This window comes from Lonchura striata, chromosome 7 (assembly GCF_050655825.1).
Source record: "Lonchura striata isolate lonStrDom1 chromosome 7, ASM5065582v1, whole genome shotgun sequence".
In the NCBI taxonomy this organism is placed as follows: Eukaryota; Metazoa; Chordata; class Aves; order Passeriformes; family Estrildidae; genus Lonchura; species Lonchura striata.
In genome coordinates, this window is record NC_140709.1 from 18,851,692 (window position 1) to 18,878,845 (window position 27,154).

Here is a 27,154-nt window from a genome sequence, read left to right on the forward strand (position 1 = left end):
TAACAAATTCATAACAAAATAAGACTTTACATAGTTTCCTTCACAAAGCCCTGAGAATGTGTGTTTAGTGCCTTTGCTCCAAAAGACATTTTTTATGGCCTTTGCTCCAAAACACTTTTTTTATTATGCCAAAGATGATAATATCAAGTTAATTACATTATGACCTTCATATTTATAAGTTTGGATAATCTTTCTGTATAAATTCATAGCAAAAACAACCATAAAAACTTTTAATTACTTCTATATCTGGACTGAAATAAACATGTACCTCACTCCTTGTTTTGATTCTTAAAAGATGTGGCAGCAGCTCTCTGGCCACAGAGAGAAACACACAACTTTCCCAGGCATCACCTGAAAAAGGCTGTGAGAAGATCAGCAAAAAGAATGAGAAACCATTCTTATCTTCACTTGCTGCACCTTATTGTGAACATGTGGAATGTGTTATGGAGATTTGTCTACCTTGGTGGTTTCCTAACTGGCCAAAGGTGATGGTGTTTTAATTAAAGGACCGATCAAGTGCACATGTACTGTAACTGTCTATAAAAGCAATGGGTTTCCTAATAAAGATAGATTGAGCAGCCTTCTGTGAATCACGGAGTCAATGCTAATTATCATCTGGCTGGGGGTCTGCCTTGTGATGACAAAAAGATAAACAGAAAAATAAAAACTTCTCAGTGGATACTATATAGTAACATAACATAGCTGCTTAGAGATTAAGCTATGAAACTATATTCTCTACACATATTTTAAAATAATCATGGTACTTCTGCAGTGTTTATTTTCCTTGCATTCCTTAGCTGAAAGAGAGCATGGATGAAGGGCAACTACTACCAAGGATAAGTTTCTTTTCTTCACACAGAGTCCTTATTACCCAATAATTGTTAGTTACAAAACAGAGTACAACACTTAAACATATTATAGCTATTTGAACTCCTTAGGATGTAACAGTCAGATTCCCAAAAATGTAGTTCTGGAAAGAAACTGAGAGCCGCTTTCATTCTTTTATGGCTAGGTGCTAGAATTTTCCCAGGGAATCCAGTGCTGAACCATTAAAATATATTCCCTGAAAGTTCATTTACTCCCCAGAGAGACTGCCTCAGCAGCAAATCAGAAGTGCTGCACAACTTGCTCAGGCCTTGTAAGTTTGTATTAATTAATTATTAATACAGTACTAAATAAATTAAATGCAAGTATATTGCAAAGTACATCACCATTGTGCACAGTAAAGAAACTGCATGCATCCGTGTACATGGGCTTTTCCATTACTCTGACACGTGTCAAGCCTCATTTATCAGAATGCTTCAAGTAAATCACTCAAAGTTTGTACATGATACCACCTCCAAGTGATTTATTCCAACTTATGCAGGTGAACCCCTTGTTATAAAATTTTTACATTAGACTGTGAAATGGTTGAGTTTTGTTCTAATTCTGAAAACTTCACTGTAAAATTTATTTTAAATTAAAATTATCTTGGGTGCCTTCCCTCTATCAGATTAAAGTCAATGTATTGAGATCCCTATGGCTGTACCAATACTGGAATACAGAAATAACTTTCATTAATGCAGTATTACTCTGATTTATCACCAATTTCCTGAAAGTTAGAAGAAGACATTCTGTTTGATTTTTCCACACAAGGAATGTGTATATTGTGTCTGAAGTAGAAATGAATAGTTTGTATCAACTGCAGCTAGAGGGGAAAAAAGGGCAAAAGTCTAATAAAAGTTTTGGTGTTGAATTCATAATAACTTATAGGCACCTTCTCAAGGCAGATAGTTCCAAAACCAGAACAAAAGGAGGCAAAGGTTACCTTATATAATCTACAGGAAGTACAAGTATGTTCAAGGGATGTTGAACACAAGGCACCACTGCAAAGCAACAGTGATAAATTATGTAAAACCAGTACAGCTCCCAAAAAATTTCCCCCCCGAACAACAGAAGTGAATTAGGAATTTAAATTGAATGAAATCAAATCAAAGTTTAATAACCTGAAGATTTTTTTATATATTAGACAAGTCCTCTTGAATAGTAATAAACTAAAAATATACAATTGAGTAACATACTACAGAACAGAAACCTATGTTTGACTAGATTTGAAACAGTAAAAACGTTCTTGAATCCATAAAATGTACACAGTCTGTTTTTTATCGACCAGAAGCTAATTATAATTTAGAGCATAGCAGAAAAGAACATATCTACCAATAAAAGAAATTTTTTTTTTCATTGACTGAAAACTGCTAAAATTCTGAAGCAATCTTTAAGTTTATTTGCTGTTATGGGTAACATTGGTATTATGACCTAATAAATGTGATGGAATTTTATTAAATGTTCCTAACAACTGTTTTAAAACAGTAATTTCATTCCACTTTGATCTTTAACAGAGAAAATGAAGACCTCTGTAAAATGGTCGGAGAACATAACTGAACAGACAGTTAATATGGAAGACTTTTGAAAGCCAATGTGCTTTGTTAGTGCTTTGTCATGAGCTTTTTAGCCTGCAAACACCACTTATGTCAGGTCTTCTCCATCAAATTTTTTTTCTTCTTTTTTCCCCTTTTGGCAAATAAGAAAACACAGGAAAAAAGAATGGTGGGGGCAGGAGGAAGAAAGCAACTCTCCCACCAAAGTAAACATACAGAATGTGAAAACTGGCTGCAGAATGCAAAAGACACAAAGCAAGGAGTACAGCCAGACCTCTTTCTCTTCCTCTTTCTGGCCAGACAGGCTCCCTGTATCTCATTTAATGGTCTCATCAGTGTAATCTGAGTCTACTTTCTGTGCTGGTCTAATTTCCTAGAAAGACTCGGCTACTGTTCTGCAAATGGATACAGGCTTACAGGCTGGGATGATTGATAAAACCTGGCTCAGTTTATAGCAATATGGGGGCAAAATTCCCACATCCATTCTAGGGCTTCCTGCAAACACACTGAAAGTGGAAAATAGCATCAGCATGCATCAATACAGAGATGTAAGGTAGGATGTTCTTGAAAAGGTCCACCTGTTAGGTTCAAAAAAGATTTTGCTCCTTCCAGTATATTACTGAATTTTTGTATGTATCAGAAAAAAAATGTTTACTAATGACATCCATTAAAAAAGCCATAGAAGCAGAATAAGCCTGTAAAACTGAAATAAGAGTTCAATGCCAATTATTCAGTTCAGTTCTGGATGTTCTAACAATCAGAACTAGTTTAAAACAGAATTGCTTCCTATCACAAGTGAAAGACAAGTGGTAGAGAGATTGTGAAAGGAACCTAGAAAGTAAGTTACTTGAATTTAAAGTGTTAGAAAGTGTCAGGGTGAAACTAGTTTGATAAGCACAGGCCTCTTTCACAAACAAATAAGCCCTGGATTTACTATACTGTCTGCTCTGCTCAGTTCAGGGGTGTAATTATTTTTAAAAGGAAATTTTTTGTTATGAGCACTGAGTCTTTGCTATAAACAATGGTCAATCTCTTAGTTTTTATCAGTCATTTTCAGACATTCATGTGATCATAAACCAGAACGAAGGAACTTCAAGGCAGATTTGGCAGTAGTCGTCTTGAAAAAAGAGAAACTACTTTTGAAGCCAAAAGTCTTAACATTTTCTGAAGTATTTGTCCTCCTTCATTCCCTTTTATTATTGGCTTTACACTGTGAGACAGGTCTGCATTCAAATGTATCTGACATTACATCTAGATGGCAAGAATACAACCAGAGACCTCCTCACACAAAACCCGCACCACTGGAGACTGAGGCACAGCTGGAAACACATCTCATATTTTCAGTTGCTTTCCATATTTACCTGCTCTTGAAAATAACTCCTGTTCTAGATTGTGTAAACAAAAATTATGGACAAGAAAAATGAACTGGATTAGATTAAGCTATTATAAAACAAACCCCCCAAGTTATTGCTACTCTTGTGCCTGCAGAGGAAATGATGAACAAATAAACAGATATGCCAGTATCCTCTGAAAGGAAACAAAACCTGCTGAATGAAAAAGGGAAAACAGTTCTGAAACATTAATCTAATTTCATAATTGTTTTTTTTCCTCACTGAACATGTTTACTCTCTGCATTTAAATTTAGTTTCAAAATCAAGACTGCACTGGCTGATACCAATTGCCAGCTAAAAAAATGAAAAAGAGGCAGCAGTAAAACACTATATCACATTGGATTATTGAAAAATACTGAATATTGACTATTATTAATGAAGTATTACCATTAATAGTACCAGAATCTAGCCAGGGAAATACATTTTACAACAAATTTACCTGATTGAAAATCCATTTTAAAGGATTTCACATGCTTGTACAATGAGAAGTAATGTTCAGCAATTAAGTATAAAATATTCTTGAAGATCAGAAAGAAAAGGACAGACTTCTATGACCTTTTTCATTATAATCTTTAGACAAAGACAAATGTAGTGTTCTGGTTCAATCTCCTCTTCTGGTCACTGACAACATATAAAGAATTGAAAAACTTTTCTTTTTCACCTCAGGTTAGAATGCCAGACACCTGTATTTTCCTGAAGCATGCTTAAAAATTCAGTGATTAAGAATAAGGTGAGGTAGTTGGTAGTTTTATTGACCTAGGTTTTGTAAATTGTGAAATACTCAAATTGCTTGCAATAATTTTATTAGCAGCATGACTATATATACAAAAAAAACCCTGCCAGGTTCACACTGCCTTATCAGGATGTGTCACTTGATAAAAGAAAAAGAACTGCATAGAAATGTGTCTGCCAATAATACTTATTCTGAAGTCACAGAACCATCTGCTGGCTTGGAACCACCTCCCTTGAACTCAGTGATTCATAACCCTCCTGAACAAACCCCCTGGACCCTTGGTGTGGCTCAACACATCAGGCTGGACGGGGCTTTGAGCAGCCTGACGGGCAAAAGGTGTCCCTGTGTGCCCCTGATGACAGACCTGTCCCTGTCTCCAGTGCAGAGTTAAAGACCCTCCTGACCAGCAAAGGCCCCACCTCCCACACATGGAAGCACTTGACAAGAGTCCCACTTTTATTACTACTGCAAGAGCAGCACAGGAAACATCCCAAGATGGTGTGATAGTTATCAGTGTTTGTTCATCAGAAAACATAGAGCCATTAGGAATCCTTTCAGAAATGACATTTGATAATCATTTACTTTGCACAAAAAAAGCACCAGATGTGTATGGCACCAGGCAGATGTTTGAAAATATAACTACAGCAAAGGTGACTAAAAGCAGTCATGAGCATATAGTGGACAGAGTTAAAAAATTCCCCCTCTCCCCACCCATCCCAAAAACTCATAAAACCCAACCAAAACTAACGCTAATCTTGTTCCTTACTGTAGGCACACAACTTTGCTTAATACATGTGTCATAGTACACAGTCCCCTATAACAAGAGAGCCTCTGCCTGAACTGCAGTGATTAATTATATTGTGGTTGTGCAACATAAAATATAGAATTGCAAGGCATTCACAGAAAACAGTCATTAAAAGAGTAGGATATAAAGTGCAGCAGTTGGTTTTTAAAAAGCAATTTTCTTTTTTTTACATAATATGCTGCTATTTTCCATTTCAGACAAAAGGAAAACAGCTGGTTCAGTCCAGACCACCATAGCCACTGTACTTTGTCAGTGGGTTGACATGCAGCTTGAAAATCTTCTGTTTCTTCCTTCCCAGTCATGGAGTAGGAATCAATAATTTAATCAAGTATTCATCAGGAGAGAGGAATATCCTATTAGTCAGTGTCTGCATTCTTTTCCTCTCACTCCTTTGTATCACTTAGATTTCCAGAAGTGTACATCATTCCTTTTAGCTTAGCCAAAAACAAAGCTCTGAGTTTAAGAAAAAAAGAGAATTGCAAATTCATGTGCAACTTTCTAAAACTAGAAGTGAATACACACCCATTATAAATCTAACGTTACAACTTTTAGAAAAGAGCCAGAAAATTCACAATGTGAAAGAAACTGAGGAACGGCACTAAAATACCATTTTTGGAAAAACAGTTACTGGAGACTTCTTCAATTCAACACCCATCTCCATTAAAAGATACCCGTAAGCACACATCACTGTGATGCAAAAGCCATAAGAAAGGATTTTGTGGCTAGTTGATTTGCTGGTAAACACATTTACACCTCTTAAATTACTTGCAAAGTACTAAGCTACTGTCATTTGACACATTTGTCCAAAGATGGGAGGAACACTGTCCTCAATCTGAGCACAGATTTTTAACAGAAAACTTGATGATCATCCTTATTTATTAATTTCTGAAGGCTGTGATTTTATTCTTTGTCATCAGTCATGAAGTAGTATTTTCACGACAAAGGACAGAACTCTGATTGAATTTAGTGAAAGGACAAAGATATAACAAGATAAGAAAATAAAATATGCCTCCAGTGACCAGATGGAAGGAGAATAAAGGAAAGAAAGACAAAATAGGTGATCATGGCTATTAGATGCTTGAGGCACAAGGACTCTCATTCAATTTATCTAATCTAATTTAAAAAATAATCTTTATTAGGCCACAGAAACTTCTACATAATATTATCAAATATTAATCTCTAAAGCATCTTAAACCTCTTCTTGCCTATGATAGTCTTTGTCTAAGAAAAAGAACTGGTAATTGATACATCACTTGAAGGATATAAATAAGATTTAAATCCCTAAGATTGTAAAATAAAATTGTAATAGAAATTTTCATTGGCTTTACTTCCTTATAAATTCTTTTAAAATCATGCAAGGCATCACTCCAATTTTGAAGTACATTTTTTCACCAAAGCTGAGGGTCATATTATTAATGAAGTGAATAATGTGAGAATAAGTCAAGAGCTCTCTTTATAAAGACCTGTATAATCTTTTTAACAAGGGAAACATGTAGTAACTCCTTAAAAATACATCACTTAACCTGCAAACAGAAAAATAAGATTCCAAGAAATATCTGAATACAAATGTAAGTTAATTAATATATTTTTCTTAACAGAAATGGTATACAACACAGAACTCAAAATTATATAACACAGTAGTCCATTATGTCATGTATTTACATGCCTGGAAATCTCTTGTGGAGGCTATGGATGAAATCCAGGCTGTGTTGACCAAGGCTACAGTACCTAACAGGATTGCCTGCAGGGAGAGGTCAAGCAAGCTGCTCTCTCATATCCTCTAAGACAGATCAGGAGATCAAGAGAAGTTCAACACAACTCAGTACCACGACTGCTCTACACAAAAGTTGGAGTCCAAGTCCCAAAGCAGAAATACTGCAACAGAAAAGAAACTGTCTTTTGATGGTGACAGAAGGAAAAAAATCCTACCACATGAAAATTGGTATTTCCTGGCCAGTAAGGGGCCCTGTTCCGGGATGAGATCCCTCTGATTGCTGAAGCTGAGGTCTCAATTGTCATAAAGACTTCTCAGACTTTGAAGGATTTACATGGAAAGCAGTCACCTTCATGTTAACCTTAAAATGAAGTGATTCCAAATATGAAGTTCTTTTGTCTCCACAGGTCTTGCTATAGACATACTTACCTAAGTAGTGCCTTCATTAAGTACCACCTCACTGTGCCAGTTGTTCAACCCCCCCTTCCTCTTGCCTTGCTTGGCCTGTATGTAATGAAAGACAACCAATACTAGAAATACTCTCTCCAGTAATTCAGCTCTCAGATAATGAGCCTCTCTTTCCCCCACCATCTAAAAAGAAAGGAAAAAGCCTCAAAACATTAAACCTTAAAACACCCTGTGCACCAGATGAATAAATACAGAAAAACTTGTAGCGAATCAGAAGGTTTGTTTTTTTTTTCAACAGAAAGCTTCAAAGCCTTTAGAAACAAATTGTAGATAAATATATTCTAAATGCTTTCTTCTGTCTCTTATTGTACCAATTGATCTGGCTATACATCCTAAAAACATTGAAGGTACTGCGTATTTTCAAATAATTGATTTGTTTAATTTCCTTTGATGTTTTCTCTTCAATGTAAAAGAAGGGTTCCCAGACAGAATCAGGGTGGAGCCAGCACAACAAAAGCTGAGCCAGCACACAAAAACTAGAATCTCAATGCTGAGCAAATGTGCAGCTCCCAGACAGCAGATCCCAGAGAAGCCACTGATGGATTAAGGACAAAGAAGTAGAGGTCTCTACTAGGTGGCACACCTTCCAAATAAACATCTCCTCACTGGCTGGCCAGCTGCTCAGAAGGCACATTTTTCATTATTATAGAGAATTTGCATGCTAGCTGAGCAAGCCAGATGGTTAAAAAGTGTATCACATTAATTATTTGGGTACTAGCAACAAAAAGTTCCTTCCTGGCTGCTGTCTGATCAAATATCAAACATTTTCTCTACACATGCAGCCTGAGAACAGAACAACTGTGTCTCACCTGGGAGGGAAATCAGTGCAGCGGGTGGGGGCAGCTGGGAGGGTACATCAGAAGGAAAGGGTGGCTATAGTGAGGGAGGTGAGATGTGAAACAGTCAAGAATTACTAAAGAAATTGTGGAAAGAAAAGAAATAAAGCAAAGGCAGGAGGAAGGGAAAGATGCAGCCTTCATACGATCTGTAAAGCCTAACCCCTGGTATGTAAGTAAAAATAGTTTGGCAAAATACTTCCCAGGGGTGTTGTAAATATTCTATGACATATATTATACATTCAGGAAACCTGAAAATCTAGCAATGAACACAGTAGGACTTCATATATCCACTTAAGGCACAAAAGAACCCCTTATCAATGACACTGTACCAAGGTAAATCAGTATCTCTAGAAGCATTGCAAAGTTACATGCACTTTAAAATTAAATCAAAGTAAGTGTCAAGATTGTGCTTGTATTAGGTTATTTTCCCTCAGTAGTATATCATCACTGATTATCTACTCATTTTCATACCAGGATAATGTGTTCAGTGAATCACAGCTGTCCAGACACAAAGCCAAACAGGGAATCAAATGCAAAGGGGTTGCATGTTTTGCCCCAGAGCTTGGTGGGGTCTTGGGAGAACCCAAGACAGAAAAAAACTAGAGATGACCTGCCAGGCAGGTCCTGCTTTGGGTGCAGCATAAATGGCATCATCTCTCTGCACGCTGGCGAGCACCAGGGCACAGCACCAGTCCCGAGGGACGCCAGCACTGCTCAGCCCTGCGCGCACACACGGGCAGCTGCTCCATCGCTCCAGCCCCTGTGCAGCAGCAGGCAACACTGCAAGGGCACCGAGGGACACTTCAGGTCTCCTGGCCACTCAGGCCCCACTAAGACATGGCAATTTCAAACAAGAATTTTAAGCCAAACATACAGGACAACACTGGATAATGATTCTGCAAATGCTTCCTCTGAGGAAACTGTAGTTTCAAGCTAAAGAAACCCCACCCTAGATCTACACATCACTGGTTTCACCATCACAGTAAGAATCCAAGAATAAATTAAAACTTTAGATACAGAGGGGACTCCAATTTAATATATGTCACAAATACATCACAAAAGGGCACAAAAGAGGTTTGCTGGAGCATTGCTGCTGAATTTCCTTACTTAACTTGTTGAATTGAATTTCATGGCGAGATTTTCATGAGATTTTCAAAGAGAGTCCAGTCCTCGCAGAAAACAAGCCATAACTTTTATGGAAATAACTGTATTACATCTATCTTTTCACATATGAAAATATATTCAAATTTCTGTTAGGGGGAAGGGACTTCGCTTAGCATGCAACAACTGTGTATGATCCAAGGTCATTTAATTCTTCTTTTAAACTTCTGCTTTGATGCTAAACCTCTAGAATGAATTTCTTCCACAACTTTAAGAAAACTATACAGAACTCATTACATCACAGGGGAAAATGAAACCTGTACTTAAAAATTTGAGAAAGTTGATTTGCATTCTAGACATCAACTAGTTAACAGTGACAGAAACCTTTACAAGAGGAACAAGACAATTAATGGATAATCTTCCCTGGTAGCAGACAGTGTGCTTTGAAAACAATTGCTTCAGCCAGTGCAATCACTCATTACTGAGGATGACTCAACCCTCTCTATGGAGCATGACATCTGTGATTATTATTGATAAATACATCCTTGTCCTGGGCTGAGTTTACAATTTATTTCAACAGGAAAGGAAAATGTTTTTGAAGATTAAATTATACCAGTTCTGTCTCCATGTGTTCTGGATTATATGCACTTGCGCAGTCCCAAAGAACATGCTGTAGAAGGCACCCAACTTAGTGTCCCTGTAAAATAATCTAATGAGGACACATATTCTTGAAGGATTAGATCCAGGTACAGTATTTTTCTTTGGACTGGAATAAAATGGAATATCTTCTACATGCTATCACCGCTTATTAGTAATGAGCATGTATTAACAATAAATTAATTTATATGAAGAAAAACAAAGTGTTTTTCAACATTACCTCAAAGCTTCATCCTTGCCTCAAATAAGAGAAACAAGTTTTATGATAAAATGTTGAAGACAAAAGATGTCAATATCAATATTGCACTGCTGGTAATAAAACCTTAGGCAAACCAAATCTGTTTAAAAGCCCAGAAAATTGTTAATGTCTCATACTATTTATCTGTACTTAGTATTTCTTTTAAGGTGTGCAGTTTTAAAATCAACAACTTGTTTTACCCATTTCCATTTCTCTCTGTTGAATTTCATCTGCAAACACTGAATAATATTTTAAATATGGAAAGGGCAATGTTTGCTTTTGTGTCTCTTAGGAATAATATAAAATGATCAATGTCTACGATTTACACAGAAATTGTATTTTCAAGTCTGCACTTGTATAAACTTTAGCTAAATACACCTTTAGAAGGCCAGTTAAAAGCCACAGTATTTGAAAATATAGATAAGAAATAAGAAAAAACCAAGAGCCTACATGAAAATATCCTCTTGAATCCCCGACACAGAGAAAAGGGCAGAGATGGAGTGGGGGTGAAGTGGTGGGTGACAGCAAAGCCCTTGGACTGGCTAGCGGCCACCACGGCCCTTGGCCAATCTCGGCCACACGTGTGAGCATCCCGAACCGCCGTGCGCGATGCTCCCACCCTGACACACCCTCTCCCCCGGGAGCAGCCTGGCAGCCGCTGCGGCTCCCGGCGAGATCAGAGCAGCGCACAGGATGGATGGATGGATGGGTGGATGGATCCTCCTGTTTGCTGTGCTGGGCAGACACCAACACAGCAACTGATCCCATTCTAATAAAAGTAAATCTTCAGTCCACTTAAAAGCTAAAAAACGTTTAGATGCATATAAAACTGGCATGAAAATGGCAGTGTCAGAAGTGCCTTTCATTCTATACGGAAATTCACACCTTAAACAGTGCTGTGGTGCTTTGCATCAAATTACAAACAAGTCATACTGGAACACTAATTTTGGGGGAGTTGGTGGGTGGTTTTCTTTTGGTTTGGGGTTTTCGTTGATTGCTGTTTTTTTGGTAGTTTTTTTTTTTTGTTGTTGTTTTATGGGGGATTTTTGTTGTTAGTAACTCATATGCACATATTTGCTCAAGCTCAACTAGTTCAACTGGGAAAAATAACATTAAATATACCCTTCCACAGCTTAGTTTTTCTTTCTGCACCCCTCTCAGACTAGAATTTTTTTTATTATAATCCACGAACTATGAGATATTTTAGTGAACAAAGAAACATTAAATACATTGGAGTCCTCAAGCTCAACAGCAAAATCTGAAAGGGTACTAAAATTAATTGTTGCAACTAAAAGCTTCCTTTTTGTAAATCACCTTACACTTCTGTGAAACGACTGTTCCCATCATTTCTTTTCCTATCAAGACTTTTTTTTTTTTTGAGGCTGAAGCAGTACCACCCATGGGAAGCACAAAGTGCACTTTTCTAAATGACTTCTCTTTGTATAAAAGTCACGACAAATCAATTTGGTTGAACAAAATAACTTTGCTGCACCTGAACTGTAAGCTGGAATGCCAAAAGTTTAGAGTTAAGGAAAGAGGCACATAAGAAGGATTAATGCATTGGTGTTAGTTCTCTAGAAGAATATCCAGCAGATAAGGCTGCCCAAGAGGAGATTCTGCTGCTCTTCCTGGCTTTTCCTGTTGCTCTCCCCTCTGTGCTTCTTCCATCTTTTCACAGATGTGGTCACCACTGCTTAGCAACCAAGGGGACACGATGACAGAGGAAAATTCTCCATCTAGAGCTCACCCTGATCCACCTACAAAGCAGCAAACTACCTTTCACAGCAAATTAGGAAGAATATGTTTTCTTTGTTACCGCAGAGACACGAAGTGGGACCTCGTGAGAGACGGATTTTCTTTGCTTGGTGGGCGCTCAGGTGAGAACTTAACAAGCTGGAGGAGAACCTGAAACTTGTCGGCAAAACAGCTCCCCGAATGCTTACGCCAGGTAAATGAACACATAAAGAAATATAACGGAAAAAAAAAAAAAAAAAAAAAAGAGAGAGAAAGTTCCGATACCGCGGGGACGGGAAAGAGGAAAGCGAACACAAGAGACCGAATCGAATACCCTACCCTACCTCAAGTGCTCCAGCCCACCTCCAGGGCGAGCCCAGGAGCTCAGCCCCAGGTCCGGACCGCGCTGCCGCGGAGCGCACTCACCTCAGCCATGCCCCAGGCAGCCGCCGCCCGCTCCGCGCCGCGCCGCGCCGCGAGCCCCGCCCGCCCCGCCCCGCCGCCGCGCCCCCTCGCGGAGCCGCGGGCGGAGCTGCTGCCGGCCGCGCAGAAACGCGGAGGCGGCGCGGCGCCTTTCCGCCGGGAGGCCGTCCCGCGGCTCCCGCCCGACCTGCAGTCCCGGCGGGAGTCACAGCGCGGCCCTACCGCCGCCGGGGACGGGCAGCGGCAGCCCCGGGGCGCGCCGGCAGCGGGAGCCGGGGCGGGGCTGGGGCCGGGACGATGGAGAGCGAGGGGCGGCCACGGCCCCCGCTCCTGCCCTTCCCGTGTCGCGCGTGGGTCCGTTCCAGTAAGCGCAAAGCCACACTTCCCTCTGCTATCCATTCACGTCCAATGGTAAACGGGTTTCCGAGAGGAAGTCGTGGTGTCCTTGGCTGTAATTCAAGGTGGTAACATAATACAATTTGCCTTATGAGCTTTTACAAGCATTTATGTGTGTTTTTTTCTACTGATGACTAAGTCTAATGCCTTCTGAATCTCTCTTGGAAACCTGCAATGAAAAACTAGCTAGTTTGCAGCTTAGTGAGAGGTGTTTTATGTGATACATTACTCAGTGAGATGTCTCAGAGGAGTTACGTTCTTGTTTAGAGAGTATGTCCCCCTTGCAGAATTCTGGATGTGGACAACAGACGATAATTTGTGCAGATTTTATGGGGGACATCAGCACCTGAAGAGCACTAAGCAATGTGTATTTAAACCCCTTGCAGATCACCAGCTGCAACTAAGTTTAAGTTAAAATGCCATAGATCATCGTTTTCACAATGTGTATTTAAACCCCTTGGAGATCACCAGCTGCAACTAAGTTTAAGTTAAAATGCTTGGTCCTTCAGGTAAAACGCCAGTCTACCGCCGCTTTCCAGCACTTCTCACAATCGGTGCTTCCTATTCCTGAAGGCCTCCTGCTGTGGCCTGGGCACATTGTCTGCATCGATTCCTTTGTTCTAATGTTCATAAATCTTTGGTGCATCTTGGGGGCTGTAACTTAGTACAGGAACACACCTGATTTCGGTGACTACAAATGAAATCCTTTAGATTTCTGCATGTATTTGAAATTTAATATTAAGCTGAAAGAGATAACATGCAGAGGAAAATTTTCTCTTTTCCTCATCTATCAAAACTCAACCCAAATAAAGGGAATTTTCCCCTTTTTCGATTTTTTCTTTCCCCCTTTTTTTTTCTTTTCTTCATAATTTCCACATTTTAGTGATGATGCGCAATTACTTTCTGAATGCTTTATCTATGTTGAAATCTGTAATATTTCCATATATATTACTGGAATAGTCATGTAGCCCTGTGATATTCATAGAATGAATATTAGGTAGTCATCAAATAATGACAGTGTTTTTAAAACTAACATGCATTATACAACCAATAGATTTTCTTACAACACAGAAGGCTAAATTAATACTAAATGCATCATTTGTTATATTAAATTGAAATAGGTCATTCAAAAGCATCCTTACACAATAGTCTTGTTTTTCATCTGTTTATATAAAAACATCTACTGTAATTCATTACTTGACTGCATTTACTCAATGCTAGAGTTGCACAGACAATAAGCACAATACAGCTACTTTACGTATTTGGTCTGTGGTTTCACAAAGTTTTAGTGATGCACAATACTATAATAATGACACTAAAAATGATACCACCATTAGTACTAGGACCATAACTGTAATTGCAATCTAATAACTAAAAAGTGATGGGGTTTATCAGGTGGTACAACCTGTTTCCAAGGGGGAAGAGTGAATTGCAATATTTAATATGATAGCACCACTTAGTGTTCAAAGTGGATATGGCTTTGTAATCAGTACATTTCTTAACAGCTGCACTGCCACCTGAAGAAAAACTGTGATGACACTATTTATAATCTCATTAGTGTTACACATGAGAGAAGTAAAGCATGGATACAAACAGGCTGAATATAAAGATATTGGAACAAAAAAGTTTAATACTTATCTTAATATAAATGGCCCGTATGGAAATATTTATAGGATGGAGATCACTGCAGTTTGTTACCAGCATGCCTTTTTCCAAAAGCTAAGACACAATTTTTGGCATGTTTAGTCTTTTAATTCCTTTTCTACTTTGCTACTTACAATAGTTCATCCTGAAGAACAGAACAGACTTATGCTCTGCCCACACTTCCCACTGAAGAATATTATACCATGTAATCTGCTAACTTTTTATTCATGAACATGATCAGCAAAAGGAGATGGCCAATAATTGGTTTCAGAAAGTCTTGGCATTCAGCCATGTTAAAGTCACAATGCTTGTATTAATGTCATGGTCTCCTCACAAGGATTGGATATCTGGGAAATTAAAATTATCCTATTTTCTTCTCCAGCAATCCTTTTTTCTGTCAGTAATGAAATATTGCTGTCTCAGGACTGCTTCACTGGTGTCTCTGCAGTGCGCCAAGATCAGCAACTTCCTCAACAGTCGGAAAAAAAATTTCATTGGAATTTTTTAACATGTATTTATTTTAATCTTCCCTTCCTCTTAATTGATAGTTTTACATTTTTGTATAAAAATTGTACCATTAGACTTCACTACTGACATTATTCAGTTAAGTGTTTCTTTCTGGCAATATATTCACTTGACTTTCCTTTACCATATATCCTGTATTTTAAGATAAGCCATTTGCAAGATGTTTCTTGGTGAAATGAGTCAATATAATAAAAAATATATGTCCTAAAAGACACAGTATGTAAATAATTAGCCATAAAGCCAAAATCACAGTGTTCTGAAGTGCTGTTTCAGCAAACTGCTTATTAATTGCAGAAAGTAATGTGTTGCTCTGTGTGATTCCTCTGCTCTTCCAGTCTTATCTACCACTGGTTTGAACTAAAAAGATAGTGGACTATTATCAGTGGCTTCTTAAGATCTTTCAAGACCTGCCAATGAATTAAAAGGTGGCTATGAAATTATCTATCTATAAAAAAACAAAAAACTGAAAAAATAAGCAGCAGTCAAAATTTCCAATTACAAATTTTCCTATAGTACACCCATTCCAAAGCAATGTAGGAGCAATATCTGAAAGGTCTCACTGGGCTGCAATGTAGTGGCCTCAAAGGATAGACAGAAAATGTTGTTTCAAGACAATGGTTTGAATTAAGGGAATTATGTACTGCTTTCACTCTTTCATCTGCCCACCAACAGTTGTCTCCAACTTCCTGATCAATACTTGCATATTGGTTTATCTTATTTTAATGGAATTTCCATCCATAAATGCATCTTATTTACTGGAGGCTGAATTTAATTTCTTGACTTCTTGTTGACTATAAGAAGTTTCAAATTTTTAGAACATCTTTTGTATTGCTTGGTGTTTGGCTTCTATATGAGTGACTAAACCAACACTGTAGAGAGATCAAATTAAGCATTTAGTGCAAAACATCACTGGATAGCTTGACATTTGTGACATTTGCAACATTTGGTTACCGAGTTTACTTTTGAACATATTCTTTTGCCATTTTACAATAAAACAAGACAAGGAAAAGTGGATGAAAAAAAGTATTTTGCAGAAAAATGTACTTTGTTGAAATATTGTCTAAGCAAATCATTTGCACACTAATATCTAAACAAATCTGCTTAATTTTAAATATTAATAGAAATATTAATACAGTATTTCAGTATCATAACTGATTTGTCTGTCCTGCATGAGAGCATCAAATCTCACCTGAATGGGACATGGATTTTGCTTGTATCTTTCCAGTCACATTATCCTGATATGTCCAGAAGAAAAAGTTTCTGCTTTGTTGTGTATAGCTGTGACATCTGTTACATTTGAGAAGATGGAACATAAAAGACCAGAAAAGATTAGATAGATTAAAAATATTACTAACATTTTAATTGCCATTTTATAAGCACTTTTAGACTAGAAAAAAAACAAATACATATGTGTTTAATAATAAATAAGTTTTACTAGGAAATCAAGATAATACTTCTATTCATAAAATGGGTCTGTAGAAATCTCCATTTCACAGCCACATAATATAAGGATTTATCTCATTTTCCAACATGAAAACACACATAGTAATGCAGATGAAGCTGGATATACTTTACATTTATGAAATGCATATATGTATTCTGACTTAAATAAATGCTAATAAATTAATATCCAAAATTAATGTGGGCAGTGATTAGGTTTTAAAAATTCATTTGTATAAACCAAGTCTTACACTAGCTATTCACATTTACTATCTTTTTCCTCTATGTTGACTCATTTTTGTCTCCATCAGTTTTAATTGTACTTGGACAATTTATACTTGAAAATGAAAGAGATGTTATTGAATGTTATTGAAATGTTATTGAAATAAAAAGCAAAACTTCCATAAAGAGAAAGATTTTCACAGGACCATACTATGAAGAAACAAAATGATTACTTCAGAGAAAGTCTCTGTTTTCTAAACTAAGTCTTTTGTTACTTGTCTGCCTGCTGCAGTTACTGTGCCCACTGTGCTGTGTTGCAAAATAAAGCAAGTCCACTAGGCACACTGAATTACTGTGCCCACTGTGCTGTGTTGCAAAATAAAGCAAGTCCACTAGGCACACTGAATTACTGTGCCCACTGTGCTGTGTTGCAAAATAAAGCAAGTCTACTAGGCACACTGAATCACCCTGGAATCACCAGACTGTGCTCACAGCCTCCGTAGGAGGGCACCCTCCCCTAGCAGCAGAACGTATTTTAAGAAAGGCCTGTCTAAAAGCTTCAGGAGGGAAGAAAACCCTCTGGAGACTATAGTCAGAGAAAAAGTTACAAAATGCCATCCCTGGCAGTGTTCAATGCCAGGCTGGATGGGGCTCTGACCTGGTCAAGGAGAGGTGCCCCTGCCCATGGCAGGGAGGCTGGAGCTGTATGATCTTAAAGGTCCCTTCCAGTGCAAACCATTCTACAATTCTGTGACTAGGATTCTGTGGAAAGTATTTACCAGCATTTTCTATATGTAACACTGAAGGTAAGACAAAATGTGCTATTTCTTTGTAGCAAAACACATTGCCAAGTCTACTGTGGATCACAGAATGGGTAAGGCTGGAAGGGGCACTGGCAGTCATCCAGTCCAACCTGCCTGCTCAAGCCGGGTGCCCCAGAACACATTACAGGATTGTGTCCAGACAGCTTTCAAATATCTCTAGAGAAGGAGGCTACACAATCTCTCTGGGCAACCTGTTCCAGTGCGCAGTCACCCTCACAGTGAAGTTTATCCTTGTGCTCAGGTGGAACTTCCTCTGATTAGTTTCTGCCCATTGCCTCCTGTCTTACTCATGGGAAGTGCCAAGCAGGGCTTGGATCCTCCTGACAGCCTCCCTTCAGACACTTGCTGACGTTGATGAGGCTCCCCTCAGTCTTGTTCAGGCTGAACAGGCCCGGCTTCCTCAGCCTTTCCTTGAGTGAGGTGCCCAGACCCCTGCTCACCTCTGCGGCCCTTTCCTGGACCCACTGCAGAGCCTCCACGTCCCTCTGCTCTGAGGAGCCCAGAGCTGGACACGGCACTTCAGCTCAGCAGGGCCGAGCAGAGGGGCAGGATGGGCTCTCTCCCTGCTGGCAGGGCTCTCCCTGGTGCCCCGGGACACACTGACCTCCTGGCCACGAGGGCCCGGCTCACGGCAGCTTTTGTCCTCCTCAGAGCTGCTCTCCAGCAGTCAGCCCCCAGCCCCTGCTGATGCACGGGGTTATTCCTCTCCAGGTGCAGGGCCCTGCATTTGCTTTTGTTGAATCTCAAAATGTTCTGATTTCTGATTTTGTTGTTAGAGAGACCTACATAGATACTGCATCACTCCTCTGTTTCTTTCCCTAAAATGAGGTATGATCTGTTGCCATTGCCTTGTCTATTTCCCTATATATTTCGAATCTGATCTTATTTACAGATGTAGTTGCACTAAGAACTACATGATTACTCCTGATTTATGTACTGTAGCTAACTTTTGAGAAGAGACTTCTGCCATTTCTATGAAATACCAAGGGGAACCTTGCTTAATCACTCCCTGGTTCACTTCTGTTGAATAGCAATAGTTCAAAGAAAACATCACTGATTAAAGAAGAAAATTTAAAAAATTACAGTCATTTCCTTGCCTTAAGTCACAGACATAATTAACAGAAAACTTTAAACATGTGAATAGAATAGTAAATGTATCAAAAAATGTTTTTACATAGGAATGAAGTTCAGTGACTTGATCTTGAACTGTTCATTAATTTTTAATCATAACTTTTAGTGTCAGAGATTATTTTGTATTGTTTCCAGAGGATGCAGGTTGTCTCTGATGAATTTCAGGAATATAATCACTAATTTTTAATGGAAAATTATTTTCATCCAAGCTAATACCCTATTAAGGATTATTAATTCCAAATGCTGCCATTTGCTGCCAGAAAATGTGTCAAATGAAAGAAAATTAATGTTCTAATGTATTAAACTGGGTAACTATTTCTTTAGATGCTTGCTTTACCTTTTCTCACGTTTTTTTAGCAGAGTACTGTTAATTACTTTTCTCTGTCACAATATTTATTTAGCCTGATTTCTTTTCCACATTCTGCTTTCACAAACCAAGATGCACACAGATATTTAAATGGCCCAAATCAAATAGAAGTGAAAATGAGAACTATTTGCAAACATATATGGTAGAGAGAAATGGTATTTATATACTAATAATATTTATTATACTACTATTTATAATTCTAAGACCATCACCCTTTCTAGATTCCTTGATAAGTTTCCCTCTTGCTATAGGAATAAAAAAAGAACTAGCTGCGGCTCTTCTTCCAGCATCAAAAATAAGTAAGTTTTAGGGAACCTTGAGTATTTTAGGAGTATTTAAAATAGGAAAATATATCTGTGATAAGACCAGCAGGAATTGATACCTGAGACTCAAAAATTTGTAACAGATGACACTCTGTGTTTTGTTTCCTTCTGTGTATTTTGTTTCCACCATCATCTTTGTTACACCTTTGTTAAAAAATATGACCATTAACACCTGGTAGACAACCACATGTGCAATACAGTATTTACATTAAAAGGACAAAAATACTAGTAGCCTAAGAAAGTTACAACTCCTATTACTATAAATATGAAACAAACTATTTGTTACTCAGTGTCGGATTTTTTCCGTTTTCCTCAAGAATGTGCAAAACACTTAGGTTACCCATGAGGCAAAAACCAGTAATTGATAATGTACTTCATTTACTTCCTGTCCTTTCATGAAGTGCATTTACTTCATGTACTTCCACAGAGCTCTTGTCTTGCAAGACATTGCACTGATTTTCCTGAAGATGGAAAACTGTGATTTACAGCAAAGCAAGCTTTCCTTATCTCCAGGATAAGGGGGAACCTTGGGCAGACAGATAGCTCAGCCTCAATACTCATTCAAACCTCAGATCAAAGGCAGAAATGGTAACAATGCCTTGCGTGCCCACTGGAAGCTGACCTGCACTGAAAAGGCAGTGGCACTGATGCCTTGTGAAGGTTGACCTAGAGCAGAGACTAGATGAAGTTAAAGAATAAAGTAGGCATTTATTAGGAGGCCTCAACAGATCCATCTTGGGCAGCACAGGAGCCCAGCCAGGGCTACACCCCAGGTGAACCCAAAATGGTTACCAAATGGAAGACCAGTCACACTTTTATAAGTTTGGGTCAATTAACATATTGGAGCTAATTGTCCAGTTACAGCTCCAGTCCATGAAATTCCATCCTTCTTGTTTTCCTCTCTTCAGTCCACCACTGTTTATGCTTTTGGGCCTGAGACTTCCATCAATTGTCTATGTGTCCCCAGCTAGAGAAGGAATTGTTTTGTCTACCTATTCTGTGAAGTTACTATCCCCTTATATGAAGCCCAAACCCACACGCTAAAGCCGCACAGAATCTGAGAAATACAAAATCTAAAACCTGAGGCACCAGCACTACATCTCAGTGCAGCAGCAGGCTGCAGCAATTATCCCATCTATCTTTAATGTTACCTTGAGTGCTTCCACATGTGCATTACAGCTGACAGGAGTACAACCAGGGCCATAAGGACACTGTCAGCAATCACAAAAAGATGGATTTGACCTACTTACCCAGAGATGAGTAGCATCTTATTTTCAAGCAGCAGAGGTGGATTACACACTTATCTATACAAACATGAAAGATAATAATAACAGGAATTTGACAGGTAAGTTGAAAGGACTGCTATAAAATTTGAATTTGGAGGAATGTGAGAGAATTAAGACAGGGAAGCCATAGCCCCTATCTTGGCCTATACCCTTCCTCTCTCCAGCACTGAACATTCAAAATTCTCACTTAGTTTTACTCAGTTCAGGCAGTAGGACAGAAAGCCATATGACAGGGCATTGGCTAAATGGTGCCTGTGAGGCCTTACTAATAGCATCTGCCAAATGTGAATTTCATCTTCTTTTAAGTGCCTGTCAGTTATACCATATTCCATATTGACATGACCTTTTATTCTTATCACACCACCAGATAACTCACATTGATGGTACAACAGTTCTGGTTCCAGTAAGGTTAAAGTACAGCTGAGATATTTTTGTTTGTTTGTTGCACTAATTATTCCAGCCCATCCAATATTATCAGGCCAGAGTACTACATATAACAGTACTCCATACAACAGACCTAAACTTTCCTCTGTACAGCATCTTGCCTTGCTTTTAGGAGTGCTCAGCAACTGCAAAGCCTGACAAGAACACTCATTTACTATTAAATTGGTCTCACACTTTCAGAGAGAAGCATACTAGAATAGATGGAAAGCAGACTCACGGGTCATGAGACAAAGAGAGTTCCCACACTAACAAAAACAGGAGCAACCAAGTCTGTTTTCTAAATGGATTACACTTTTAAAGGCTTGTGTGTAGGAGAGTTGTGAGCTGTTCTGAGTTTTCCACTAGTAACTGCAAGATGAAAATCTTGGGGAAACTTAATGAGACACTGTTTCCTAGCAGTCCCTCTCCAGCAGGAATTTTCTTTCTAGCAAGGGCAGCAAACAAAAATAAATGGAGCATTTATGAGTTATGAGGACAGTTAGATCCTCAAAGGGGATTGTTCTGTTGCTGGAGAGCCTGAGCATCCAGATTAATATCAAAGGATTATGATTGCTGAAATACATTTAGCTGAAAACAGATCCTTTTTCTATTTTTTATCTTTTCTTGTGCATTCAAGCATTCTGAACAAAATAGCACTTTGATCTGTTCTGTGGACTTCCATCACACACAAATCAGAGCATTCCTGGTACTAGAAGATAAATTTCTGATCCGTGAAATTGCATTATTTTCACAGATAAAATTATACACATTTATAAGAACCTTCAACAGTACCATTTACTCATCATGTTTCAATATAACATGAGTAGTTGACTGCATCATGAAAGAAACAAGAAGTTGCAGTACTTAGGCAGGAGCAAAACTCTGTGGAGCAAGTTTGAGGGGACAAATCAGAAGGAAGACTGGAATTAAGGTTAAAGAATAATACACAAACTTTTTTGGTAGGAAACAGAAGATATGAGGAGGAAAAAAAATACATGTAATTGGAATCCTTTTAGAGAACACAGTTCAAGATGACTTCAAAATAGATCTGGTCAGACTTTTCAAATTTCATTCTGCTGGGAAGGTTTTCACTCTGAATCAAAAAGAAAACCCAGAAATTGTGAAACTCCCCATGGGTATGAAATTAAGTCTGTCTTGTTTCATTTCATTTCATTTCATTTCATTTCATTTCATTTCATTTCATTTCATTTCATTTCATTTCATCTTTGTAACTCTTTCTACTGATTTAATTACTATCACTTATGAAAATCTACTAGCAGAGTTTCTGACCCTAGGAAAAAACCAAGAAATCCACTATTGATATCTTAGTACAGCTGTGATCCCTAAACTGCATTGACAACTACAACCTCATAATGAACAAGAGTGCTTAGACAGATGTTGTGAGGAAGGCAACCTAGAAATGAAGAACAGACAAAGACAAGGCTAAGGATGCAAGAATCTTCACAGAGATCATGGCAGCAGGAATCCTTCACGCACTAGAAGTTCTTATTCAGAATTCTATGCTGGGCATATCCTTGAGTTTTGACAGTAACTTTAATTAGTGCTACATGCAGAATCCACTGAGCAGAAAGTGCAATTTTATCCAAATAAGACCTGGAACAAAGGAAAAACATGCAATCTCCTCAGAAAGTAGTACAACTCCCAGTGGCTTTGATAAATACAATATAATCATCTTTTTTTTTTTTTTAAATGACTTCAGAAGACAGGATCAAACAGTTTCAGATGAGCCATATTATTTAGAATCACATTTTGATTATGTGATTTACCCTCCCAGCTATTTAGGCTGAGTAACATCCACTGTCTGTTTAACCAAAATGGACCAGCTGATGATGGATACTTTTATACTGAGTGAAATTGACTGTGCAGCTGTTTAAACATTGAAGGCACTCAAGCGACTGCTTCAGCTATTATTGCTAGAGGTACAGCATTCTGAATCAAGCTCTAACTAGGAAAGAAATACTTTGCACATGATTTTCATGAAAAAATACACTGAGACAGAGTTACTGGGTGAGTACCACTAAAAATATGGTTTGTAAAAAAATTACTTAAAATTACACTATTTAAGTCTGTTTTGAATAACATTTTCCCAGGGTCTCTGTTGTGAATTTTTCATAATGCCTATATTGGAAATACAAGGAACATGATCTACTTGGAAAGAAAAAAAAAAAAGATATTCAACAACAACAACAACAAACCTACTATAATTAGTCCTACATTCTATAAATGACCTTCTTCTAAACCAGTAGTGATCCAGGTGCTTTGACAACCTGTACAAACTGAACAGTACAATTACAAGTAATAAATATTAAAGACAACATGGACAATTTCAAGGTTGAAATTTACAAACTTCAAAATTTGGCAAATTATATATTTTTCTAGTATGAAATTATCAAATTGTTTCTTACTGTTGACATGGTCAACACATGGATGTGATGTGAGCTATACAAAGTATTTTGTATTCAGTGTGTACTTGGTCATGTACTTTGGTCATGCACTGTAACTTCAAATGGACAAAATGGCACCTAAGCAAGATTCAAATGTTAACATCTGCAAAAAAATTTAATAAATTTATAAAACTTGCAGTACCAATCTCACTATATTATGATAAAATGATAAATTAATATTGTTCCATTTCTGAGTTTCAGCTGGGATAGACTTAATTTTTTTCACAGTAGTTGGTTCAATGCCGTGCTTCCAATTTAATATGAAAACAATTTTGACAACACTAAACACATTTGTTTTGGTGGTTGCTTTTTTTCCCCAATTTTGTTCCCCACAAGGCAGGCATGCATGGAGGGGAGTGAGTGAGCATTTGCACAGTACTTAGTTTCCAGCTGGGTTTAAACTACAACATGCAATTTCTTCCTTGCTTTACAATCTTTGTCATAAAAATAATGTGTAATAGTCTTTAATATACAGAATTGGTAGGTTGCTAGTCACTCCCAATTCAGTCTTAAGATGTTCACAATAAATGAGTTAATAACAAGTACATCACTGGCTTTGGCTTGAATTAACATTTCATAGTATGTTGATTTTGGTGGTACACAAATTTGGTATCAAATTTGTTGAATTTGGTGACACAATACTTGTTGTGAGAATGACAGATATCACAGACAACATTAATTCAGTTCTTGCATTTCTATAAAAATTATAAAAATGACACTGTTTTGGAGAGAAAAAATTACCTGTTTAGAGATGTCAAACCTTTCAGCCTTGCAATTTACTTTCCCACAAAGAGCCAAAGCAGACCAAAAACCTGCGTTAAAATGGGATAAAATAATAAACAGAAGTCTTAACAGCCCTTCAGAAGCACAAAAAATAGCTGCAATTTGGTACATAACATTAATGTTGTATTGTTAACTCCCAGCTGCAGAACAGACAGATGGCAGCATAGAGCCATACATTTGTGAGATGGAGTAGAATTTCAGCACTGACCTTCTGAACCAGGGGCTCACAAAAATTCTATACAAGATTTGGCTGTCTCACCAAAGCTTCATGGGCTACTTACAGAGTTAAAAAAAACAAAAAACAAAAAACAAAAAACAACAACAAAAAAGTGTTCACTGTCTTTACTGGTACCTTTTGTGGAAAAAAAATACATGTAAACAGAAAAGAGATTGTAAGAATAAATGCTAAACTGACATAAACCAAAAATGCTGTTTCTAATACCCCAGTAACTAAGCACACAGATATATTTGTTGTTAATTTTTTAGCAGAATATCTCTCTGCATATGGTCTCATGAAAAACAGTTATAAATATAGACTAGCATATGGTTTTAGTTTGAATTGATACTTAAAGAGTTATTTTAAAGGGCTATATTAAAGGCTTATTTTAAGACACTTGAGTGTTGCAAAACATCACACAGATTTCCCCTAACTTCAGCACATCACACATGCAAATTAGAAATTATATTCATGCTGGTGACCTTCCAAACAAGAAGGACATGCTAACCATGTTTAGGAACATCATGCAAGAATATCAATATCCAGTAGAATTTTGGAAAGAACTTATCACAAGAACTATTGGTAACTACTATGTGAGCAGAAACAATACTTAATGAAAAAAAAACTCCACCTTTCTCTACAACATCAGAACCCACATTGTTTAGCAATTACTTGAATACACAAGCTTCACATGTAAAACAGATGAATAGTAAAAAATTAAAATGTCAAAATTTAGGTCACAGCCCCCATACACCAAGGAAATATATCACTTCATGAATCACCACTTAACTGAAAGATTGCTCCCTTCTGACTTGCCCAAGAAGTTTATGCTGATGTAATCAGATAGGACACATCTCTGGAGCAAGGGTTTCCCAGAAGAAGCTGTTAGGTACAGGAAAAGTAAGGAGGAGAAAGAAATTCTCAGGCTTGCATTCCTTAAGTGTTGAATGCACAGCTTCTTGCTAGCAAGTCAACAGAAAAGATCCCTGTTGTCACCAGAATATGAAAATGTGAAAGGTTTTCAAAGACACCAAGAATAAAAGAGAAGGTCCACAAGTCAATCACCATATGTAATGATGTAAAGATGTGAGTAATGATGTAAATATGTAAAGTGTTAGCACCATTGTTTTAAGGCTTATCCCTTAAAGATATCAAGAAAAATTATTCACTAATGGATTTGCTTCCCTGCCCTCCTCACAGTGATTTTTTAAATAGAAAGACTAATCTTGGTCAGATTAGATAAAAATAAATCTGTCAGCTATTAAGAATCAAAAAGTTCCAGGCAACTAAGTGCAGAGGGTCTAGATGTTATTAGTGCCCCCAGAGATGGAAAGACCAGCATCTGAATGCAGGAGACATTAGTCACCAGAGCGTCCAGATGGGACAGAACTGCAGGAAATTCTTGATGTTTGTATGTCATTCAAAGGAGAAAATAATATAGAAAGCCATAATTGTTAAGGTCTGTTATTTCCAGTATTAAAAATCTCCACTGGAAATGGCCTTGTGATGTTATACAGCTTTTATATATTGAGCATGGTTTTACATGACAATAGGCATCTAAGTATTCACATAAAATAGGCATATGATAATTTTTCAGCTAACTCAGATTTGTACAGATAGAGTGCAAGATAAAAAGCCTGAGATCCTGCTTCCAAAAGGAAACTTTACAAAAAGAAAGACAACTAGAAGTGCCATTTTCAGTTCCAACTTCCAATGGTTCTGGTTTCAGTCAAGTGACTTGGGTGTTACCTATGGCACTTAAGTCATCACTTTAAATATATTCTGGTTTATTGGCCATGGAAGGAAAGAGAAGAAAGACCACATGACCTGTTGCTACAGCTGTGTAACAATTAAAAGAAGAAAATTGGATTTCAAATCCACAGACTACAGTGGTTTACAGCTACTGGGCTATTAAGGAAATTGTCTTTGTGAATCACCCCATTCCATGTTTTTTGAATGTCAGGATTAAATTACTTTTATTGTTTCAAGAATCTTCATTCTTAGACATTGTGCAACTGTTTCATGCTTGCATAAATTTGGAATGGATCCTGAGCTAATTAATTGTCATGGAGTCTTTTAAACTATTCAGTTGAATTTAATGCTAACTAAAGACCTTGCCTTATTTGCCAGAATAGAGGCAAAACACAGGTAGCAGTATCAGCAGCTGGATTTCTATATCTCATCAATGGGCTGGTTATATCTTTTAGTTCATTCTTTTATCTTATAATTTACATTATAGGAATCAAAAGACAAAGCAAAAGGTGAATCAAAGTACTTCATTAAGTGCTTTACTTCTGAGTTTTGCTATTACAGTTGCCCTTCTAGGGTCAAAACTTTTGAAGGTAACTGCTGTTGCCTGCTGCTTCCCTCTGAGATGTAGCACAGCTAGTTTGCTTTTCAAAGCTTCTTCATCTGAGCATGGGACTCTGAAAACCCTTCACAAATAGCAGGGTAGTGTTTTTCAGGCTGCCTTCTCCTACTGACAGAAGCATGCTTGGAAGAAATCAATCTTTGTGGCTAGCCCAGTTTCCAGATTGGATATGGGTGGTCAGATCTATTCAAATAAACCTCTCAAATCACTGTGACAT

The 27,154-nt window shown here is 37.7% G+C and overlaps 1 protein-coding gene and 1 long non-coding RNA gene across 9 annotated transcripts in view; one reads left to right on the forward strand and one right to left on the reverse strand.

The window, feature by feature from the left end:
* Positions 1-17,096, forward strand: part of LOC144246699 (uncharacterized) — a 93,474-nt gene extending 76,378 nt beyond the window's left edge. Inside the window, exons 3-4 of the long non-coding RNA XR_014956545.1 lie at positions 296-12,311; positions 14,943-17,096. This is a non-coding gene — a long non-coding RNA (uncharacterized LOC144246699). The remainder of the gene's footprint in view (positions 1-295; positions 12,312-14,942) is intronic.
* Positions 1-27,154, reverse strand: part of LOC110469653 (sodium channel protein type 2 subunit alpha-like) — a 159,747-nt gene that overhangs the window by 50,107 nt on the left and 82,486 nt on the right. For 2 of the 8 annotated variants that reach the window (XM_085584347.1, XM_085584340.1), the window contains exon 1: positions 16,275-16,411. The gene's annotated coding sequence lies outside the window, so the exon portion shown is untranslated. Of the gene's footprint in view, positions 1-12,441; positions 12,594-16,274; positions 16,412-19,451; positions 22,716-24,307; positions 25,449-27,154 lie in introns of those variants that run through there. The other 6 variants (XM_085584341.1, XM_085584344.1, XM_085584342.1 and 3 more) reach the window with 6 other exon arrangements.